Here is a 5,984-nt window from a genome sequence, read left to right on the forward strand (position 1 = left end):
CAGACGCCGTTGAGATATGTTGACATACTGTTTTACTGACTTTGGCAGAACTCTGTCTTTGAAATTGTCTACATTAAGTAATAAGTACACAGGACAAACCTTGCAGCGTTCCTACACACAGTTATAACAGCCTACACACTATAGCACCATTTGTCTGCCGCTAACATGCGTCCATCCTGATTTTGTCTGTTTACAACCGATCTGATCAAAATCAGTAAACAATGAAGATTTTAATCATCAACACATATCTGAAAATGTAGTCATGATCAGGATGCATCCTAGCACCAGGTATTAACATGGTATTGTCTACTAGCACCAGGTATTAACAGGTTACTGTCTCCTAGCACCAGGTATTAACAGGGTATTGTCTCCTAGCACCAGGTATTGACAGGGTACTGTCTCCTAGCACCAGGTATTAACAGGTTACTGTCTCCTAGCACCAGGTATTAACAGGGTATTGTCTCCTATCACCAGGTATTAACAGGTTACTGTCTCCTAGCACCAGGTATTAACAGGGTATTGTCTACTAGCACCAGGTATTAACAGGGTATTGTCTCCTAGCACCAGGTATTGACAGGACTATTGTCTCCTAGCACCAGGTATTAACAGGGCTATTGTCTCCTAGCACCAGGTATTAACAGGGTACTGTCTCCTAGCACCAGGTATTAACAGGTTACTGTCTCCTAGCACCAGGTATTAACATGGTATTGTCTACTAGCACCAGGTATTAACAGGGTATTGTCTCCTAGCACCAGGTATTGACAGGGGTATTGTCTCCTAGCACCAGGTATTGACAGGGCTATTGTCTCCTAGCACCAGGAATTAACAGGGCTATTGTCTCCTAGCACCAGGTATTGACAGGGTATTGTCTCCTAGCACCAGGTATTAACAGGGTATTGTCTCCTAGCACCAGGTATTAACAGGGTACTGTCTCCTAGTGTAACCGATGTGAAATGGCTAGCTAGTTAGCGGGGTGCGCACTAATAGCGTTTCAATCAGTGACGTCACTTGCTCTGAGACCTTGAAATACTGTCTCCTAGCACCAGGTATTAACAGGGCTATTGTCTCCTAGCACCAGGTATTAACAGGGTACTGTCTCCTAGCACCAGGTATTAACAGGTTACTGTCTCCTAGCACCAGGTAATAACATGGTATTGTCTACTAGCACCAGGTATTAACAGGTTACTGTCTCCTAGCACCAGGTATTGACAGGGCTATTGTCTCCTAGCACCAGGTATTAACAGGGCTATTGTCTCCTAGCACCAGGTATTGACAGGCTATTGTCTCCTAGCACCAGGTATTAACAGGGCTATTGTCTCCTAGCACCAGGTATTGACAGGGTATTGTCTCCTAGCACCAGGTATTAACAGGGTATTGTCTCCTAGCACCAGGTATTAACAGGGTACTGTCTCCTAGTGTAACCGATGTGAAATGACTAGCTAGGTAGCGGGGTGCGCACTAATAGCGTTTCAATCAGTGACGTCACTTGCTCTGAGACCTTGAAATACTGTCTCCTAGCACCAGGTATTAACAGGGCTATTGTCTCCTAGCACCAGGTATTAACAGGGTACTGTCTCCTAGCACCAGGTATTAACAGGGCTATTGTCTCCTAGCACCAGGTATTAACAGGGTATTGCCTCCTAGCACCAGGTATTAACAGGGTACTGTCTCCTAGCACCAGGTATTGACAGGGTACTGTCTCCTAGCACCAGGTATTAACAGGGTATTGCCTCCTAGCACCAGGTATTAACAGGGTACTGTCTCCTAGCACCAGGTATTAACAGGGCTATTGTCTCCTAGCACCAGGTATTAACAGGGTATTGCCTCCTAGCACCAGGTATTAACAGGGTACTGTCTCCTAGCACCAGGTATTGACAGGGTATTGTCACCTAGCACCAGGTATTGACAGGGCTATTGTCTCCTAGCACCAGGTATTAACAGGGCTATTCTCTCCTAGCACCAGGTATGAACAGGGTATTCTCTCCTAGTACAGCCATCCATCCGGACAATGCCATATTGAATCAACACACCAGGCTTGGGTCAGCAAGTCGCTAGACTCATCTTCTTCACTGGCCTTCATCGTTCACATTATTTTTCCACTACTGCTGTCTCCTAGCACAAGCATTTCGCTACACCTGCAATAACATCTGCTGAACAAATGTGACCAATAAAATTTGATTTGATTAGATTAACAGGGTACTTTGTCTTTTGAAGCATGACATAAATAGGTCAGACCCTGGATGAGGTGTGTTGATGTGGAAACCAATGGTATTCAAGTTGTTTTAATGTTTTTATTTCTATTCGTTTTTTTAATTTGTTTAGTTTGTTAGTTTTCAAATTCACATTACTAATTTTTATTTTGTTTAAGTTAGATTTTTTTTTTATCAATACATTTCTATTATTTAGTTTTAGTGTTGGGGACAGAAAGTAGAACTGGGATGCTAGGAGCCATTTATGTGTTTTTGAGATGTCACCACTTGCCACTGTGGGGAAGTAATGCATAAGGAGATGGATCATGTTATAGGTTAGGTTTAAAGGTAGACTGTGAGATGATGTAGATGCACAAATTAAACCGTAGTAGGAGTGGGTCAATTTCCTCAACAACCAGGAGCATTGAAGCGTGATGCTCAACTTCTCCTCTGTTTTGGTCCTGTAGCTACCACGTAGCAGCGTGAAGCGCACTTGTGCAAATGATCCAATACTCTTTGTGACAGTGTGTGAGAAAAGCCTTGCATCATACTTATCTCAGTGGGTGAGTTTGAGCGGATCACTTTTTTCAAGTTGGTCACCACCTTTCAAAGTGTGGTGCATTCTGGGGATAAAAATAGTCAGACAGGTGCCTACAGTTGAAGTCGGAAGTTTACATACACCTTAGCTAAATACATTTAAACTCAGTTTTTCACAATTCCTGACATTTAATCCTAGTAAAGGATTAGGTCAGTTAGGATCACCACTTTATTTTAAGAATGTGAAATGTCAGAATATTAGTAGAGAGAATGATTTATTTCAGCCTTTTATTTATTTCATCACAGTCCCAGTAGGTCAGAAGTTTACATACACTCAATTAGTATTTGGTAGCATTGCCTTTAAATTGTTTAACTTGGGTCAAACGTTTCGGATAGCCTTCCACAAGCTTCCCACAATAAGTTAGGTGAATGTTGTCCCATTCCTCCTGACAGAGCTAGTGTAACTGAGTCAGGTTTGTAGGCCTCCTTGCTCGGATTGAGGTCAGGGCTTTGTGATGGCCACTCCAATATCTTGACTTTGTTGTCCTTAAGCCATTTTGCCACAACTTTGGAAGTATGCTTGTGGTCATTGTCCATTTGGAAGACCCATTTTGCGACCAAGCTTTAACTTCCTGACTGATGTCTTGAGATGTTGCTTCAATATATACACATAATTTTCCTTCCACATGATGCCATCTATTTTGTGAAGTGCACCAGTCCCTCCTGCAGCAAAGCACCCCCACAACATGATGCTGCCACCCCCGTGCTTCATGGTTGAGATGGTGTTCTTCGGCTTGCAAGCTTCCCCCTTTTTCCTCCAAACATAACGATGGTCATTATGGCCAAACAGTTCTATTTTTGTTTCATCAGACCAGAGGACATTTCTCCAAAAAGTATGATCTTTGTCCCCATGTGCAGTTGCAAACCGTAGTCTGGCTTTTTTATACGGTTTTGGAGCAGTGGGTTCTTCCTTGCTGAGTGGCCTTTCAGGTTATGTCGATATAGGACTTGTTTTAATGTGGATATAGATACTTTTGTACCCATTTCCTCCAGCATCTTCACAAGGTCATTTGCTGTTGTTTTGGGATTGATTTGCACTTTTCGCACCAAAGTACGTTCATCTCTTGGAGACAGAACACGTCTCCTTCCTGAGCGGTGTGATGGCTGCATGGTCCCATGGTGTTTATACTTGCTTACAATTGTTTGTACAGATGAACGTGGTACTTTCAGGCGTTTGGAAATTGCTCCCAAGCATGAACCAGACTTGTGGAGGTCTACATTTTAGACCGTGCTTCTACACCTGCATTGCTTGCTGTTTGGGGTTTTAGGCTGGGTTTCTGTACAGCACTTTGAGATATCAGCTGATGTACGAAGGGCTATATAAATACATTTGAAATTTGATTTGATGGCAATTAGCCTATCAGAAGCTTCTAAAGCCATGACATAATTTTCTAGAATTTTCCAAGCTGTTTAAAGGCACAGTCAACAAAGTGTATGTAAACTTCTGACCCACTGGAAATGTGATACAGTGAATTATAAGTGAAATAATCTGTCTGTAAACAATTGTTGGAAATATTACATGTGTCATGCACAAAGTAGATGTCCTAACCAGCTTGCCAAAACTATAGTTTGTTAACAAGAAATTTGTGGAATGGTTGAAAAATGAGTTTTAATGACTCCAACCTAAGTGTATGTAAACTTCCCACTTCATCTGTATGTATCACATAGGGATGTGTTAAAAATACTCCTATGCCTGAAGTGTCCCCACTTACACCAGCTAATAACTAGCTTTTCACATGGCGACAACTGGTAAGACATTTCCGGAGGGCGGTCACGTGTGCTTGGAAAGCAGAGGTCCTGGGTTCTAGCCATGGCGTGAGCCGACTCAGTAGGAAGGGTTACTCTCTAAGCAAGCAGCATTACATCCTTTACACCTACATGTTGACTGCAATCATTAGGGTATTTTGTTTACAGTAATATATGCATGTTTAAAGTGGATATATACAAATAAATGTGATATTTGAGGCTCTCTCTCACTGATTGATGTACAATGTGTACACAGATAATATAAATATATTATGATTTCAGTTTGTGAGAAGGTGATATGGGGGTTAAATACATGAACAGTATATTATCAAGAAAACATTTTTATAAACAATGGCAACACTGTCATGTTGATCTGAGCCTTGCTGTTGGAAAAACCACTTTGGTGTCTGACTTTTGGCTGTCGCATATTGCACCTCCCCCGACTTCAGTCTTTGACTTTCACCTACAGTTGGTTGCTTGAGCCTTACCACTCAAACACGCCCATTATCTGCGGTACTGATCTTGTTGAGTCTACCTTTAAAATGATAAAGTCAATCTCCCACCAGACTCATAAGCTTGAAAACCCAATTAGAACCCCCCCCCCCCCCCAAAAAAAAACTAAAACTGAATATAATTTATCGAGTTGGGATCTCCTCACGGACAACTTAAGTATTTTAGGAACTTTTCAACTACTTAGCTTGTTAGCTAACCCTAACCCTTTTTGCTATTGTAATTCATAACATATTATACAAATTGTGTGATGGACATTCACATAGTAATACATACCATACGAAATGTAACAAATTAAGTATCTCGTACAGAATAATAAGAAATGCTCTGAGACCAGGTTGTGATATGTCAGCTGGAAGGGATACTTTGGTATTTGGCAATGATGCCCGAGATCTACTTCCCCAGAGTCAGATGAACTCGTGAATACCATTTTTATGTCTCTGTGTCCAGTATGAAGGTAGAGGTAGTTGTGCTAATGCTGGATGTCTATGATACCCATAGACATCCAGCCATTGCTCTAACGCTAGTTAGCGTTGGCTTGCAAAACGACTTCTGACTTCCTTCATACTGGATACAGAGACATAAACATGGTATTCATGAGTTCATCTGACTCTGGAGAAGTAGAGAAAGTGCCTCATTGGCAAAATCCCGAATTATCCCTTGAAAATATTTTTTTATTTTTTTATTTAACTAGGCAAGTCAGTTTAGAACAAAAACTTATTTACAATGGCGGCCTACTCCGGTCAAACCCAGATGCCGCTGGGCCAATTGTGCGCCGCCCTATGGGACTCCAATCATGGCCGGATGTGATACACCCTGGATTCGAACCAGGTACTATAGTGACACCTCTTGCACTGAGATGCAGTGGCTTGTGACGACCAGATCTTGTCATAAGGTGCATAATGTCAAGGGACAGTACAGCAGAGGAATCGCAAATACAAA

Source organism: Oncorhynchus kisutch, linkage group LG4, assembly GCF_002021735.2.
Source record: "Oncorhynchus kisutch isolate 150728-3 linkage group LG4, Okis_V2, whole genome shotgun sequence".
In the NCBI taxonomy this organism is placed as follows: Eukaryota; Metazoa; Chordata; class Actinopteri; order Salmoniformes; family Salmonidae; genus Oncorhynchus; species Oncorhynchus kisutch.